This window comes from Hemitrygon akajei, chromosome 3 (assembly GCF_048418815.1).
Source record: "Hemitrygon akajei chromosome 3, sHemAka1.3, whole genome shotgun sequence".
Lineage (NCBI taxonomy): Eukaryota > Metazoa > Chordata > Chondrichthyes > Myliobatiformes > Dasyatidae > Hemitrygon > Hemitrygon akajei.
In genome coordinates, this window is record NC_133126.1 from 70,966,289 (window position 1) to 70,985,682 (window position 19,394).

Genomic DNA, 19,394 nt, shown 5'->3' on the forward strand with positions numbered 1-19,394 from the left:
CCCCACTTGGTATGACTGAAGCTAATATTGCTTAAATACTGGGAACACTCATCAAATTGGGAAGCACCTGCTGAGATAGAAACAGTTAATACTTCAGCTTAATAGCCTTTCATGAGAATCTGTCGGTCAGATCAGGCTGAAGCGTCTGCCATTTTTGAATTTAGATTTCCAACATCAGCAGTGTTTTGCTTTTAGAGTTTTGATTTGTTGTTGCATTTGGCATGCAGGGATCCCAGTATTTATTGCCTGTCCCAAACTGCCATTGAGGAGGTGGTAATAACAGTGCTAATATCTATCAGCTGAAAACACTCTCGGTGGTGTGAGGAATCCAGCAATGATGAGTCAGGAAAGGGTGCCGTTTAAAGTGAAGTATGCAGGTGATGATGTTACCATATTCCCAGCAACTTTTATTTCCTTTTGGTGACACAGGCTGAGGTTTGGGAAAGGCTGTCTACAAGTAACCGTAGTGCATTTTATACATGGTATACTCTGCCAACAAGATGCACCAGTGGGAATAAATATTTAGAGCGGCGACTGGAATGACAAGCTAATGAGTAGCTTTATCCTGAGTGGTAATGAGCTTCTTGAGTGCTGTTTGACCAGAACCGATCCAGCATATTCCACTAGACCCCTGATACTTTGTACTGTGGGAAGTGTTCAGTGTGTAAGGAAATGAGTCACATACCACATGATTTACAATAACAACCCTGACTATGCAACCTAGAGACAATACTGCGACCATCTGATCAGATTAGATTGGTATCGATGCCTTGCCAAGGATAAATCTTGACAACCAAGAGAAAATCTGCAGGTGCTGGAAATCCAAGCAACACACACAAAATGCTGGAGGACCCTTTGACAGCATCCTTTTCCTAGATGCTGCCTGGCCTGCTGAGTTCCTCCAGCATTTCATGGGTGTTGCTTGATAAATCTTGTCAAACTGATTCTGATGGCAAAATGTCAAAGGAACCCAAGAAATGTTGTTTTCGAGCATGATGATTATCTATTACTTTGTTTTGGCTAATAAGTCATGTATTTTTCTTGATTCTTTCACTGATTTGCCAATTTTCTTAAAAGTAACATCATGTAAGGTCATTAAATTCCACAAGTCATCATCCCTGCAACTAGACAGACAACCTTTGAACTCTTTTGGTACTGACAATCGCATGCTGATTCCCGATGCCTGCTGGTGAGATGGGGGAGTAGATCACATTACCAGTGGATACATACACAATGAATGGAACCACAAAGACACAATACAACATATTCCTCAATCTGGGACAGAATGGGTGTACAGACCAGCAGACCAAACTAAGGAAACTCAGTTACAACTTTACAGTCGTGATGAAAGCAATTATAGAAATACATAAATTACATGCCACCAATATCTGCCTGGAAAACCTCTTAATTGATCTTGAGGGTCCAATCAGAGAGGAAGTTGTGACCTTCAAGCACATGTGTCCCATAAGCTAATGGGGAGAGACTGCAACAATAACAGAATGTTGACAGCAGAGGCTACTGCTAAAACATCTGCACTATTCACACATCTGAAGACTGTGAGGAAAACAAACCCAAGCCTTTCCGCCAGAATTCACTTTGATGTCTAGATTCTGAAAAAAAACTCAGAATGGCATTAAGCTGCACTTGTAGGACACGAGCTCCCAAGACAACTGAACCAGGATGCCCTAGGAACTTAGATCCAAAATCTTTATTTAGCTTCAGTCAAAAAATTCCAAACCTTCGTGTAATAGATCTGGTCATTTCTTACAAGAAGTGGCCGGTCACCGATTATCATATCCTGGATGCCTTTGTCAGCTCTGATTGTCTGATGCCAGAGCTTTCAGGGAGTGGAAAAGCAATGATGGTGACAGACGGTATCCTTCTTGCATGCAACAGTAATCCCTTGGATTGTGACACATATCCATTTGCTGCTACCACTAAGTGCCTCTGTGTGACAGCTATCAATTTGCTAGTGTATGTCTTTGCCAAGAGTTCACTGACCAGATCCACTCAGTTCCACTGAGGGCCTTTATTTGCATGAAAAGTACTGGCAGTTGATGGATAACTGATTATGGATTGTAACATGGTTGAAGGGGAAGCACGTGACTTCTGGAACAAAAGCAGAAAGTTTCCATAATTCTAGCAAATTAAGGTCATAAATCTTGCAATGCCGAGCATGATTTTCTTAATTTCCCTCTAATGTCATCTTATAGCACTTAACCAATGTTCACTTCCATTGATTTTGTTGGAACCACCAGGAAATTTGCTTTGTTCAAGAGTTATTATGATTATGGATAAAGCGGCACATGACAACTCCAGACAGCCAGGTCAGAGACTGACACCAGTGTAATTTAGGCAGTAGCAGGATCTGCCCCTGTTGACACTCAGTTCAGTCGGGGAACAGTGCAGCAGACAGTTCACCCGTGAGTTAGGCTGAGCTTGAGTTCCACTGCAGGCTCTCCACTGGGCTGAGCTGATGCTGAAGCACAAGGTACATTAAAAAAAACTGCCAGAAGTGCTACATTTTACATCGGTAGAGCCACGCACAGAAGAAGGCTGTTGTGCTTATCAAGCCTGCTCCATACTTGATTTTGATCCTGCCTTTTTTGTGACCTGGTTTTGTGCACCCAGTTTTACCCGAGAGCTGTTAATTCTGCAGGTTAGCGTAAATGTTGATTTAACATCGATCCATCAACAGATGCCTTTGTGGAGGTGGTTCAGGCTCCTCCCACATCTTAAGTTTAAATGTTTCCAAAGACTTGGCCTTCATTTTTAGCCAGTGGTACCCAACACTTATCTAAAACTCTCTGCCAGTGGAGGTGGTCTTTGTAGAGTCCAGAATAACTTGTAGCCCTTGTATTTTTAATAAAAGGGACTACCACTACTGCGTTACTTTTGAAGAAATCAATATCTTTTCATGGTACTTCCTTGACCTCTGTGCAAAGACCCCCAACTTCATTTCAGATCTCCGCTGCTCAAAATTTTTACCATGTAGAAAAGTGGATGAACTCTCATTTTCCTGCAATTGCCTACCTCTCTATAATGTCATGTTTCTACCCATTTTGTTTCCAAGCTCTCCTTTTTCTTTATCAGCAAGCTTGGATAGGTGACTTTCCCATTCTCACTCACTTTTAAACATGCAATGAATACATGCAGTCACAACACAATCCTTGCATCTGTACTGGTCACATACTGCCAACATGAGCACTTTGCTGTCACTCAGATCTCTGTTCCTGCTGCTCCTAATCAGGTCAATAATGTGTCTTTAGTTTTATAAGCTTCAGCTTTTAGTAACTTCCTTTCATGAAAGGCTTTACCAAATGCCTTCAGATATCCTAATAAATAACATTACTAGACATTTTCTTGTCCATTACTTTTGGCAATTCTTCAGAAAAATTCATTAGACATGCCATAACCTTTATAAAATAATGCTGACTTTCTCTCATCATCTGTCTCAAGTTGTCAGGATGTTCCATTGCTGTCCTTAATTATAGACTTGTAATACTCCAAAAAATGTAGGGTTGACTGATCTGTAAGTCCCTTGTCTCAGCCAATCATCTCTCTGGGTGAATGAGTGACATGCACAATTTTCAGTCCAACAAGGAATTGTTCCAGATTCAAGAAAACTTTGAAACATCGTAATTAAGCCATCTAACAATTTGACTTTAATTCAAATTATTTGTCACTCTTCAGGACCAATACTTTCCTGATTACTATAATTGTGTCGTGCCGAAGGGTCTTGGCCTAAAACATTGACTGTACTCTTTCCATAGATTCTACCTGGCCTGCTGAGTTCCTCCAGCATTTTGTGTGTATTGCTCGGATTTCCAGTATCTGCAGATTTTCTCTTGTTTATAATTATGTCATGTTGATTTTGGTCTTGGTTCTAAGCAATCACATTTAGAGAGACCTACATTTCAGCTGAACCAACATTTTCTTCAAATACAATTGTCTAATGATTTTTGTGTTAGTTTTGATATTCCTTGTAAATGTGTTTTTATTCCCATTTCATAGCTTTTCCTTTCTCAGAAACATCTTGTGTTTCTTTTAATGATTTGCCCTTGGCTATCTATGGACATATATTTTGATATGTAGAGCTCTTATTGATTTGGGGAATAAACTGGTCAAGGGCTTGGTTAAATTCTTTGTCCACACCATTCATTAATTGGTTTGCCTATTTAACCTGGCATAGTCCCCAACCTGAAAACTTGTCCTCAAATTAGTAGAGCTAAACCCACAAAATATTGGATTCTGCAGATTCTGCACCATTTTTATACCTTAATTCTTTACGTCAGATACACCAAATGTGCTATTAAGTTTTGGTAGGAATGTTACAACAGGATGGAAACTAATTATTGACATGCAAGAGACTCCTCATGCTAGAATCTGGAGCAGTAAATAATCTGCTTGGATAAAGCAACATCTGTGAAGGGAAAGGAATTGCTGACATTTCAGGTCAAAATCTTATATCAGATCTAATTATGGACATTCCCCCATTGCGTCATGGCAAAGGCTGTGACTTAAAACTTCCTTTTCACTTTTCTACTTACCAAAGGAAAGTGGTTAGTAATTAAACAGATAATCCCCGTTTACTTTGTAAGTGCTTTCAAAGAAAGCATCTTCTGTTGTGTGAAGTTAAATTGATCAGCTTGTAATTTATTTATTTGCTAAGCAGCAAATCTTAGCTGTAAATTTTTACTTTGACATAGACTGTGCAATGTTGTTTTATTCATAGTGTAGAGCTGAAGCTATGTGCTTTACCGATCATTAACATGCTGCTAACTCTACACCCTATTGGTTCATCCAAACTTTTTGTATCGAATCCCACCTAACTGTTTCAGATTCGAAACTGTTCAGGTCATCCTCCTGATGCATTGCTTTTTCAAGCTACTGTACAAATGATGTCAAATTGTTGCACTAGTTATAAAATATGCAAAACCCATCATTTCTTGTGGTGTATGTGCAATCCTATATAAATCAAACTCAGCTTTGTGAGCTCACTGTACTCCCTGCATTGTGCCCTGCACACTCTGCAAGTTACTTCATTCACAAGGCACAGATTCTACACTGAATAAAGTTGAAAAAAATGAAGCTAACAGAAGGTAGTGAAGTCATCAAATTTATATTTGTGGTGATGGGATTAGTCAGAATAAAGCTAACATGCATCCTGCATATGATGCATCTTCAACTGGAGGACAGGAGAATTAAAAGTAAATTCATGGAAGCATCAAGCCTTCTAGCTGTTAAAAGAAGGAAAAATTTGCACCAGATTTAAAAAGCAAGTGCAGCTTGTCAGGGTTCTCTGTGGCTCTTGAGTGGCCATTGTGGGATTGGGCCAGTGTCAGAGCGGGAAACAGAGGCTTTGGCTAAAGAGGATTCGGTGAGAGGCAGAAGGTAGGTTGCAGTTTGTATCAAAGTTCTCTTTCTTTAGCGAGAGTAGTGAGAATGATCCCAGGTCGGTGGTGAGCTTTTCATGAAAGATGTGGGAGGTCTCAAAGGCCTACATTCTCCTTGACTACTAACTCTGTAACAAGTACATCTTGGTGCAGTTCTTTACATATTGTGATAGGGAACTGGAGCTGCAGCTGGACGACCTTTGGTTCATTCGGTAGAATGAGGAGGTGGTAGATAAGAGCAACAGGGAGGCAGTCTCACCTGAGTTGCAGGAGGCAAGTAGCTGTGTAACTGTCAGGAATGGAAAGGGGATGGGAAGACTATGCAGAGAATCCCCATTGGCATTTCCTCTCAATAACAAGTATACTAGTTTGGATACTGTTGGATGAAGGGGGACAACCCACTGGGGAAAAAGGCCCAGAGATCATGTCTCTGGCTCTGTGGCTCAGAAAGGAAAGGGGTAGAAGAGGATAGCAGTGTTGATAGGGGATTCAATAAATTAGGGGAAAAGGGGGGAGATGCTATGGATGTGAAAGAGACTACTGAATGGCATGTTGCCTTCCGGGTGTCAGAAAAGCATTCTAGGCATGGAATGGTTGGCATTCCCAATCTTCTTACAGCAGTGGTCTAGTGTGTTGGGATACCTGGTGCTGGAAGTTATATGCTGATGGTAATTGGGCAGAAGTTTCTTCAAACAAGCCTGATTGAAGTCCGTGACTATTATTTGAAATGCATCAGGGTGGGCATTTTCTTGATTGGTGATGACAGTATTCAATATATCAACAGCCTGGATAACATTACCTTTTGGCGGTACGTAAACTGTGATCAGGATCATGGAGAACTCTCTTGGTAAGTGGAGCAATCAGCACTCAATCATTAACATGACAAAGTCTGCAGATGCTGGAAATCCACAGCAACACATTTAAAATGCTGCAGGAACTTAGCATCTATGGAAATGAATAGATAGTTGACGTTTTGAGCTGAGACCCTTTTTTAGCACTTAATCATCACAAGAGTGTGACCAGAACAAGACTGCTGCATCCAAGCATCAAAGTAGGTTTATTATGAAACACAGACCCCGACATTTTGCCTTCTTAAATCCTCAGTTTGGTCCCACCCATGTCTGGAGAATCCCTCGGGACTAATCACCAGATCCAGCGTGTTCGGAGTGAGCCACATCTCCATGAAGCACAGAATACAGGAATCTTGCCCTTAAGTCCTCAGTTTTCTTCTCCAGTGACTGTATATTTGCTAATTAGAGACAGTATTATACCTTCTGAAAGGGAGGGTGTCATGGAAGGATCATCTGCTGAGTCAGTTGGGATGGAAGTCAGAAAAAGGGAGGAAGCAATCATTTTATTGGGAGTATTTATAATAATACAACAGAGGTACTGAGAGCAGATTGAGGGGCAGACTTTGGAAATGTGCAAAAATAACATGCATGTTGTCATAGGTGATTTCAACTACTCTACTATTGATTGGCATCTTCAAAAGATTTAGATGGGATGGGATTTATTGGATGTGTCTTAGAAGGTTCCTGAAACAATACGCAGACAGGCCAACTAGAGGAGAGCCCATACTGGATCTTGTGCTAGGCAATAAACTTGGTCAGATGAGTTATCTGTGTGGGTGGGCTTTTTGGAGACTGTGACCACAGCTCTCTGGCCCTTATAACAGCCTTGGACAGGGATAGGAGCAGATGGTATATATAAGTACTTAATTGACAGAGAGTGAATTATGACATTATTGACCATGAACTTGGGAGTGTAAATTGGGAACAGATGCACTTGGAAATGCTTGACAGAAATGTGGAGCTTGTTTAGGGAGCACTTGAATGGGGTTCTGGGTAGATTTACCCCTCTGAGGCAGGGAAAGGATGATGGGGTGAAGGAACCATTGTTGACAAGAGATGTGGAACATTTAGTCTAGAGGAAGAAAGAAGCTTACTAATGGCTTTGAAAGCAAGGATGAGACAGGGCTCTAAAGAGTTACAAGGTAGCCAGGAAGGAGCTTCAGAATGGACCTAATAGAGTTGAATGAGACATGGGAATGCCCTGGCAAATAGGAATAAGGAAAACTCCAAGGCTTTTTACATATAGTTGAAGAATAGGAGGTTAACTAGAGTATGGGTAGGACCGATCAGTGATAAAAAAGGAAACCTGCTTGGAGTCAGAGAAGATATTGAAGGTTCTTAATGAATACTTCACTTCAATATTCACCATTGAGGGGGGACCTGGAATGTGAGGTCAGTGTAAAATAGTCTGATGTGCTGGCACATGTTCCTGTAAGAGGATATACCGGAACTTAAGAAAAAATAGGGTAGATAAGTCCCTTGAATGGGATATGTGTAGATTAGTATGGGAAGCAAAGGAAGAAATTGCTGCACCTTTGTCGATGATCGTTGTGTCTTAACTGGCCACAGGAGTAGTACCAGAGGACTGAGGGTAGCATATGTTATTCCTTTGTTCTAGAAAGGTAATGGATAATCAGGTGAATTAAAGACCAGTGAATCTTATGTCAGTGGTGGGCAAACTATTCAAGAAGGTTCTTACAGACAGGATTTATGAGCATTTGGAGAAACAAAGTCTGATTTGGGGTAGTCAACATCGCTTTGTGAGAGGCAGGTCATGCAGCACGAGCTTGATTGAATTATTTGAGAATGTGACAAAACATATTGATAATGGTTGAGCAGAGGTTGTGGTGTATATAGGTTTAGTAAGGTGTTTGACAAGATTCCCTATGGTAGGCTCATAGAGAAAGTTATGAAGCACGTGATCCAGGGAATCTTGGCTGCATGGATTCCAAATTGGCTGCCCACAGGAGGCACAGAGTGGTAAGAGATGGAGTGTATTCTACCTGGAGGTTGGTATCCACAGGGATCGTTCTGGCACCCTTGCACTTTGTGAATTTGTATAAATGACTTGGATGAAGAAGTGGAAGTATGAGTTACCAAGTTTGCAGATGAGAAGGTTGGTGCTGTTGTAGGTTACAACAGGACATTGATAGATTGCAGAGCTGGGCTGAGAAATGGCAGATGGAGTTCAATCCAGAAACATGTGAAGTGATACCCTTTGAAGGTTGAACTTGAAGGGTGAATGGCAGGATTCTTAGCAGACTGGGGGAACAGAGGGATTTTGCAGTCCACATCCATAGATTCTTTAAAGCTGAAGCACGTTGATAGTGTGGTTTAGAAGGTGTAAAGTGTATTGGCCTTTATTAGTCAGGTAATTGAGTTCAAGAGCCTTGATGTAATGTTGCAGCTCTATAAGACTCTGATTAGACCTCACTTGGATTTATTGAGTTCAGTTCTGGTCACCTCATTATAGGAACGATGTGGAAGCTTTAGAGATGATGCAAAGGAGATTTACCAGAATGCTGCCTAAATGACAGGGAATGTCTAATGAAGATAGATTGAGCAAGCTAGGGATTTTCTCGTTTGAGTGAATGAGGATGAGAGGTGACTTTAATAGAGGTGTACAAGATGATAGAAGACATAGATCGAGTGACAGCCAGAGACTTCTTCCCATTGCAGGAATGGCTTATTATGAGGGGGTATAATTTTATAGTGATTGCAGGTAAATATAGCGGGGATGTCCAGGGTAATTTTCTTACCCAGAGAGTTGTAGGTATGTGGAACATGTTGCCAGAGGCAGAGGTAGAGCAGAAACATTAGAGGCATTTTGGAGACTCACATGGATGAAAGAAAATAGGAGGGAATGATTAAATTGATCTAAGAGCAGGCCAGCAAATTATAGGTCAGATGGTCCGTACTGTGTTGTACCATTCTACATGTGTTGTATATTCTGGTAGAAGGTGCCAGCTCAAACTCAGACATCTACACCAGGAGTACTGGAGTTTTTATAAAATGCAGTAACCCTTCAGCTCAGATGAAGGATGCAAGAAGATGCTTTTCCAGTCAGACAATATTATTCAAGTAGAGGCTGAGGGGGAATTAGTGTCTGTGGAAAATCAAGCTGTACAAGTATGTAAGAACATGGGAGCAGAGATTGCCTTGGAATTTTCTACCACTTTAGCAGACATCCTGGTGTCACTCACGAAAAAAGATAGTAATGAGTTGATGGCGAGATTGCAGAATCAATCAAACCAAGCACATACAGAGATTGTAGGAAGTTATGAATTCAAGGTTAGGAACCAAAGGCAGGTAAGATCATTAGTGATTAAGTAGCATTAAAGAATTTATCGCAACAGTGTAATTTTGACACTTAAACTGAGCACAGGGTTATGTGTTTCAGACAGATTCAATCTAATTATTTAATATGTGAGATATTACATTTGATCATGCATGCAAAATCATCACTTGATAGCAAAGGCTTCTGAAAGTGACAAAGGATTTCAGTGAATGCAGTGAATGAACTACAGCAGCAGCAAAAGACAAGTTCTGAATCACATGGATGAGCTTCGTGCGAAGCAAACCTGGTCGGAATTGCTGCTACTCGTGTGATGAAGATCATTCCTCACAACCTTACCAGGTTAGGCCAACAAAATGCTTTAACTTCTAAGGAAAAAATATAGAACCATAATGAGCAGTGCTGAATTCAGAATAGCAAACTGGATTAATGTCGGACAGTAAACTCTCAGCTTCAGGTAAATGCTATCAAAGAAGTAGTTTGTACAACATTAAATCTGGGCCAGAGCATGAGGAAAAATATTTGAACAACATATGTGTGCTACTGTTGGCAGTAATAGGAAATACTACAATTTTAAAATCAAGGTGAAAAGTTAAAACTAATGCATAAATACAAGCAATGAGGTAGGTGATTACTGGTCCATGTTGGGCTGAGATAAAATCATGTTTATGTTCAGCAAAGTGTTACGAGCGAAGAGCATCCTGAAGTGTGGTGTCTCACAATGGTCATAAAGTTACGAGTTATGGTAGCCAACTTCACAAATGCACCAGGTCTTTTAAGAAAAGATCAGTTCAAAGAAATGGGAGATTTACAATGATAAACTTCTGGAGCTGTCTGGAAGTTTGTAAACTGTTATTAAATAGTACAAAACTTGCACATGCAATAAGCCAAGTAATGCACTCGAAGATTTGACCAGTAAGAGGAAGAGCTTGAATGACATAGGTGGCAGAGAGTGGCATGAGTAACATCCATTGGCATGATGCCCAAAGCAGATAACATGTTCGGGCTTTGTGAAGGCTATAAGGCATTTCTAAATTGAGGCATAGATAATGAACAAATCTTTTTATTTATGTTATGGGATCACTATACTGATCATACTCCTTAATAATTAGAATTTATTCCAGATATGTGCTGTTATGAATGTACCACAGCTCTGAGGGGCCGAAGGGTGCGGGACCAGCCCCCTCCTTCCGGAGAATAGCAAGATCACTATTAATTCGGGTCTTGGACCCAGGAAATGAGAGACAATGCAACGGATTTGACCATTGTTCTTAGAGACACCTGTGTGAATTGCAACTCTATAGTACGTGCCAGCAATCAGGGACATGGACACCCTCGGGCAATGTGGGGTGGGGATTGTATCACCCTACCTTGATTGACATTTACAAATCTGCCAGTCATGATAAAAAGGAGACTGCAGGAGGCAGTATCCCAGCGACGCACCAGACGGAGACACCATCGCTCATCGTTCCCGTAAGGACGGGAAGCTGTTCGGGAGCCACGTGTGATTTGGTTCCCCTAGCTTGGGAATCGAGTGGCTGATAACCCCGAAAAGGATTCCGAACTGACAACGGGGAACTCACGTCCCCGACTCAACGATTTGAGTCCAAAAGGCTGGCAAGTTTATTTTCTCTCTCCAACCCGTGAACACCCAACGGTCCCTAAAACGGCTAAAAGCCTTCATGAACTGGCGAGACTTTTATATTTCCATCGGACAATCGTTTTACCCCTAGACAAACGATAGAGCTACTTCTTATTGTTGATTATTACTATACCCGCGCTTTAGATTGAGTATTGATGACGTATATTATCTGAATGTTTGTATTAACCTTACTTTTGTGCCCCTTTATAAATAAAAACGTTTAAAAATAGTACCATCAGACTTCAGCGGACCTCTCTATCTTTGCTGGTAAGTGACCCAGTTACGGGGTTCATAACAGTGCAGAATTAAAAATTGGGAAAGAAAGCCAAGACAAATTTATAATCCACACCTATAGTGGGATTTACACTTGGAACAAGTTGTATTGTGGCATGATAGAGTGGCCCGAAATGTTTCAATCCACCATAGATATGTCTGCAACCAAAGTGATAATATTTAATCACAAGTTCTACAGAGAAGGAAAATCCTGGCATGCTTGGTGGTATTCAGGGGCTTCATTAACAGAACATTAAGCTCTAGGTTGGCAAGTGCTTCCTGACACAGAGAAGACTGGTTTATTTGGCTCAAGGTTCAATGCAGGCTATTGACAGAGCTAAAGACACTGAGAATCGCCTTTCTCAAACTGGGTCAAAAGTTTGCCTAGTTTCTGCTAGAACTTGCCACAGCACTAACACTGCTATAATGCTGAAGCAACCACAAAGAGGAAGAATAGGAACCTTCAGAGCGGTTCCTTCCTGGTGCATTTTGACACAATTTTCACATGAAGAGACATCTGTGATCCATTTGTCTATGGAGTTGGCACAGTTGTAACATTACAAATGGTAGTCAGGCCAGTAACCTCTTTATCCCATTCACACCAATAAAGAACTAAAGGAACCATGACTACGTTTAGAGGGATTAACTGTTGAGATCAGCCTGTCCCATCACTTTGCAGTATCATTTATCATGGACAGCCTTTGCTCATGCTTCTTGGACCCAAGTCTGCAGATTCCACAGTGGCAGCCTCACATCTGCAGCAGTTGGGAGATCCTGACAATTACAAACATCGAAAGAGAATGCCACAGTGCATGCATCATAGGGAGTGTTGATGAGGATTTTGATACAGATGTAGAAAAGGGAATGTCCTTGCAGTCAATGAAGAATGATTTTATTGTAACGGTGTGAGTTGATACAAAAGCATCCATTATTAAAGTGTGTGTGCAACTATATTTTGAGTGGTAATTTATACAGTATTTATAAGCTTTCAGATGACAATATAAAGTCTTTCAATCACAAATATCACAAACTATCCACAAACTAAGCCTGCGTCAACTGGGATCACAGAGCAGAATACAAAGCAAGATCATGGAAGAATAGGTTGGATAAGCTGGGACTTTTTTCCTTGGAAGACAAGAAAATGAAGGATGAATCTGGGGAGGTGTGTAAATTTCTGAGGAGCATAGTTAGGGTGAATGCACACAGTCTTTTCTCGAGTGTTGGGAAATCAAGAACTCAAGGACCATAGGTTCAAGGTGAGGGGATAGAGATTTCACATGAACCCAAGGGGCGCAACTTTGACCTTGATAGTGGTCTGGACATGGAATGAGCTGACAACGCAAGTGCTTCAAGTAGATACAGGACATGAACCATATTTAAAGACACTTGCACAGTGTCAGATAGGAAAGGTTTCAGGGGATAGGGATCAAACAATGGCAAGTGGGAGGAGATTAGATTGCAGTCATGGTTAGCATGGACCTGTTGGGCCAAATGGCCTGTTTTGTTGCGATACGACTCTATAACTCTATAACTCCACAACCTTGCTTGGTACTTCTCAAATGAGGGCAGCGGCCTATAGCTTTGCCTGTTGGTGCAGCATAGAAAATGATCTGGAAGAACTAGTCAGCAGCTGCCTTGTTTGCTCAGGCTGCAGATCACAGCAAGACTTCTTGTTCACAAAGACTGCTGTAAGCAAGTTGTGGACAACTTCATGCTGTCAATAGACAATAGACAATAGACAATAGGTGCAAAAGTAGACCATTCGGCCCTTCGAGCCTGCACCACCATTTTGAGATCATGGCTGATCAATTACTATCAATACCCGGTTCCTGCCTTGTCCCCATATCCCTTGATTCCCCTATCCATAAGATACCTATCTAGCTCCTTCTTGAAAGCATCCAGAGAATTGGCCTCCACTACCTTCCAAGGCAGTGCATTCCAGACCCCCACAACTCTCTGGGAGAAGAAGTTCTTCCTTAACTCTGTCCTAAATGACCTACCCCTTATTCTCAAACCATGCCCTCTGGTACTGGATTCTCCCAGCATCTGGAACATATTTCCTGCCTCTATCTTGTCCAATCCCTTAATAATATTATATGTTTCAATCAGATCCCCTCTCAATCTCCTTAATTCCAGCGTGTACAAGCCCAGTCTCTCTAACCTCTCTGCATAAGACAGTCCAGACATCCCAGGAATTAACCTCGTGAATCTACGCTGCACTTCCTCTACAGCCAGGATGTCCTTCCTTAACCCTGGAGACCAAAACTGTACACAATACTCCAGGTGTGGTCTCACCAGGGCTCTGTACAAATGCAAGAGGATTTCCTTGCTCTTGTACTCAATTCCCTATGTAATAAAGGCCAACATTCCATTAGCCTTCTTCACTGCCTGCTGCACTTGCTCATTCACCTTCAGTGACTGATGAACAAGGACTCCGAGATCTCTTTGTATTTCTCCCTTACCCAACTCTACACCGTTCAGATAATAATCTGCCTTCCTGTTCTTACTCCCAAAGTGGATAACCTCACACTTATTCACATTAAATGCCATCTGCCAGGTATCTGCCCACTCACCCAGCCTATCCAAGTCACCCTGAATTCTCCTAACATCCTCATCACATGTCACACTGCCACCCAGCTTAGTATCATCAGCAAATTTGCGGATGTTATTTTCTATGCCTTCATCCAAATCGTTAACGTAAATGGTAAACAGCTGTGGTCCCAATACCGAGCCCTGTGGCACCCCACTAGTCACCACCTGCCATTCCAAGAAACACCCATTCACCGCTACCCTTTGCTTTCTATCTGCCAACCAGTTTTCTATCCATGTCAATGCCTTCCCCCCGATGCCCTGAGCTTTGATTTTACCCACCAATCTTCTATGTGGGACCTTATCAAATGCCTTCTGAAAATCGAGGTACACTACATCCACTGGATCTCCCCCGTCTAACTTCCTGGTTACATCCTCAAAAAACTCCAACAGATTAGTCAAGCATGATTTACCTTTGGTAAATCCATGCTGGCTCGGCCCAATCCTATCACTGCTATCTAGATATGCCACTATTTCATCCTTAGTAATGGACTCTAGCATCTTTCCCACCACCGATGTCAGGCTGACAGGTCGATAGTTCTCTGTTTTCTCCCTCCCTCCTTTCTTAAAAAGTGGGATAACATTAGCCATTCTCCAATCCTCAGGGACTGATCCTGAATCTAAGGAACATTGGAAAATGATTACCAATGCATCCGCAATTTCCAGGGCCACCTCCTTTAGTACCCTAGGGTGCAGACCATCTGGACCTGGGGATTTGTCAGCCTTCAGTCCCATCAGTCTTCTCATCACTGTTTCCTTCCGAATGTCAATCTGTTTCATTTCCTCTGTTACCCTATGTCCTTGGCCCATCCATACATCTGGGAGATTGCTTGTGTCTTCCTTAGTGAAAACAGATCTAAAGTACTCATTAAATTCTTCTGCCATTTCTCTGTTTCCCATAACAATTTCACCCAATTCATTCTTCAAGGGCCCAACGTTGTTCTTAACTATCTTCTTTCTCTTCACATACCTAAAAAAGCTTTTGCTATCTTCCTTTATATTCCTGGCTAGCTTGCATTTGTACCTCATTTTTTCTCCCCGTATTGTCTTTTTAGTTAAGTTCTGTTGTTCCTTAAACACTTCCCAATCATCTGTCCTCCCACTCACCTTAGCTCTGTCATATTTCCTTTTTTTTAATGCTATGCAATCTCTGACTTCCTTTGTCAACCACTGTGGCCCCTTTCCCCCCTTTGAATCCTTCCTTCTCTGGGGGATGAACTGATTTTGCACCTTGTGCATTATTCCCAAGAATACCTGCCATTGCTGTTCCACTGTCTTTTCTGCTAGGCTATCCGTCCAGTCAACTTTGGCCAGCTCCTCCCTCATGGCTCCATAGTTTCCCCTGTTCATCTGCAACACTGACACCTCCGAGCTGCCCTTATCCTTCTCAAATTGCAGATAAAAGCTTATCATATTTTGATCACTACCTCCTAATGGCTCCTTTACTGTGAGATCGCTTATCAAATCCTGTTCATTACATAACACTAAATCCAGAACAGTCTTGTCCCTGGTCGGCTCTCGTACAAGCTGTTCCAAGAATGCATCCCATAGGCACTCTACAAACTCCCTATCCTGTGGTCCAGCACCAACCTGATTCTCCCAGTTCACCTGCATGTTGAAATCCCCCATAACTACTGCGACATTACCTTTGCCACATGCCAATGTTAACTCCCTATTCAACTTGCACCCAATATCCATGCTACTGTTTGGTGGCCTGTAGACAACACCCATTTGGGTCCTTTTGCCCTTACTGTTCCTCAGTTCTATCCATACAGACTCTACTTCTCCTGACCCTATGTCCCCCCTTGCAAAGGACTGAATCTCATTCCTCACCAACAGGGCCACCCCATCCCCTCTGCCCACATTTCTGTCCCTACGATAGCACGTATACCCTTGTACATTCATTTCCCAGGTCTGATCTCCCTGCAGCTATGTCTCCGTTATCCCAACAACATCATAGTTACCCATTCGCACCTGGGCTTCAAGCTCATCCGCCTTATTTCTGACACTTCGTGCATTGAGATATAGAATTTTTAGCCCATTTCTCCTCTCTCTGTTTGAATCGCTGCCTATTGTGCTTAACCCAGCTCCCCGAACTCCCATCAGGCTATACGCCCCTAGAATTTTGTTGTCCTTCCTAAATTTACTTATTCTTTCAACACATTTAACTCCATGTTCCGTCAGACCATCCCTCTGTACAGGAGTCCTCCTTATCACTTGTTCCGCCCCACCTTCCTCTACTACACACTTAATATTCCGGAACCGTGTAGTCCCCACCTGTCCTTTATTCTTCCTCTCGCTATCCCCTCTCACATTCTGGATCCCCGCCCCCTGCAAATTTAGTTTAAACCCCCCCCAAGAAGCACTAACAAACTTCCCTGCAAGAATGTTAGTACCGCTCCAGTTCAGGTGTAAACCGTCCCTTCAGAACAGATCCCACCTTCCCTGGAACAAAGCCCAATTATCTACAAACCTGAAGCCCTCCCTCCTGCACCATCCTCTCATTCAAATTGGACTGAGGTAAAGCAAATGATATGACATACCACCACTGAGCTATCTGCAGAAAAATCCAGGTCCATTTTGTGACACATGACTTTCATGAGGAAATTTTACCAGATTATTCCCTACTGTATTGATCATTTCAGTTTGAACTGCTTAAGAAATGAAAATTGGATTCAATCCCATTTCATATCTTAACACTTGGACTCAAACTGAAAAGATGAAAAACCAGTCAGTGCTAGTGATCGCACAGAATCAGCAGAGGTGATGGATCTTTAAGCAACTAAGGAGTTTGGTTGTTGATGATCATTACACAAAATGAATGAAACATTTAAAAAATCGACTCATATAAAGTAGATCTGAAGCATTGATCATATCACCTGGGATCCAAGGTGAGTTGGTAAAATGGTCACAACATTGGCTAGGTCACAGAAGACACAGGGTAGTGATGGAGGGGTATTTTTATGATTGGCAGTATGTGACCAGTAGCATTCCACAGGAATCAATGCTGGGACTCCTGTTGTTTGTGATTCTGTTCATTGTTCATTGTTCATTCTGGGTGAAAATGTAGGTGATCTGATTAGCAAGATTGCAGATGACACAAAAAATTTGTGAACAGTGAGGAAGATTGTCAAATGATACTGCAGGATAGAGCTGGCAATGTGGGCAGACAAGAGGCAGATGAAGTTTAATGTAAATGTAGAGAGTTGCATTTTGGAAGTGTTGTCACGGGAAAGCAGCATATATCATATGGGACTCCCACCACCCAAGTCATGCTCTCTTCTCATTGCTGCCATCAGGAGGAAGGAACAGGAGCCTCAGGACCGACACCACCACATTCAGGAACAGTTATTACCCCTCAAGCATCAGACTCTTGAACAAAAGGGGATAACAGCACTCAAAGCCACCTGCCCCATCATTAAATGCTCCCACAACCTATGGACTGACTTTCAAGGACTCTCCATCTCATATTCTCAATATTTATTGCTTTATTATTATTATTATTAATTTCTGTTTGCATTTACATGGTTGGTTGTTTTTGTAGACTAGCTGAATGCCCAAGTTGATGCTATTACAGTTATTATTCTGTGATGGATTTATTAAGTATGCACGTAAGAAAATCTCAGGATTGTTCATGGTGATATATATGTACTTCAATTTTTAAAAATTACCTTGAACCCTGACCTTTTTGCTAGTCTTACTGCTTCCTGCAAAGGGCAACATTAGTGGATAGGATGGTAGTGAAGGCCTACAACATAGTGCTTTTCATTGGTTAGGGTGTTGAGTACAAAAGCCAAGCTGACATGTTGCAGTAAGGCATACTTGAGCCTTACTTGGAGTTCTGGTCACAATATGCTAAGGAGGATGTGGAGGCTTTGGCGAGTGTACTGACAAGGCTCACCAGGATGTTGCCTGGATTGGAGAATGTTAGTATAGTCAGCTGAGCCAACTTGAATTGTTTACAATGGAACACTGGAGGCTGAGGGATAAACTGCCAGAAATACATAAAATGACGAGTGGCAAGGCAAGGCAAGTTTATTTGTATAGCACTCTTCAAACACAAGGGAGTTCAAAGTGCTTTACATAAAACAAGATATAAAAATTAAATGTCAAATTTCAGACAATATAAAGAGAATAAAATCATGCATAAAAATAAAGAAATAAAAGTTACAGTTCAGGAGATTCTAATTAAAAGCTACAGCAAAAAGAGAAGTTTTAAGTCTTGATTTAAAACAGCATAAAGCTGGGGCAGACTTCCGATCCTCTGGAAGATTATTCCAGATACGTGGAGCATAGTAACTAAAAGCTGCTTCACCATATTTAGTTGTAACCTGGGGACAGTAAGCAGACCTGCCCCAGATGATCTGAGAGCTCGGGAAGGTTCATAATGCAGCAAGAGATCGGGGATGTATTTTGGCCCTAGACCATTCAGTGCTTTATAAACCAGTGGTAATATTTTAAAGCCAATCCTCTGCTGGACAGGAAGCCAGTGCAGTGATCTGAGACTGGAGTGGTGTGTTCTACTTTCTTGGTCTCAGTGAGGACTCGAGCAGCAGTGTTCTGAATGAGCTGCAGTTGTCTAAGGGATTTCTTACAGGTAGATAGAGTCTTTTTTCCAGATGGAAAGGTCAGGGACTGTAGACCATAGACATAAGGTGAGAGGAGAAAAGTATAAAGATGTGCAAAACACGTTTATTTACATACTGAGTGTTGGGTGTCGGGAATGAGCTGCCAGGAGAGGTGACTGGTGTAGATTTGATACATTTAAGAAGCATTTCGACAATCACATGAATAGGCAGAGAAAGGTGCACACCAAATGCTGGATGAACTCAGCAGGTCAGGCAGGTTCTATGGAAATGAATAAACAGTCGACGTTTCGGGCCGAGACCCTTCATTTGGACTGAAAAGGAAGGGGGAAAGTGACATAATAAAAAGGTGGGGGGAGGGTAAGGAGGATAGCTCGAAGGTGAAAGGTGAAGCCAGGTGGGTAGGTAAAGATAAAGGGCTAGGAGAGGAGAGTGGACCATAGGGAAGGGAAGGATAAGGGGACGCAAGGGGAGATGATGGCAGGTGAGAAGAGGAAAGAGTCCAGAGTGGGGAATAGAGAAGAAGGGTGAGGGAAGGAAGTTTTCTTATGGGAAGGAGAAATCAAAATTCATGCCATCAGTTTGGAGGCTACCCAGATGGAATATAAAGTGTGTTGCTCCTCCACCCTGAGGATGGCCTCATCTTGGCACAAGAGGAGGCCGTGCACGGAGAGAATGGAGGGATATATAGACATGTGCAGGTAGATGGAATTGGCTTCATTATGATAGGATGAACGTCCTGTTCCTGCACCACTCTGTTTA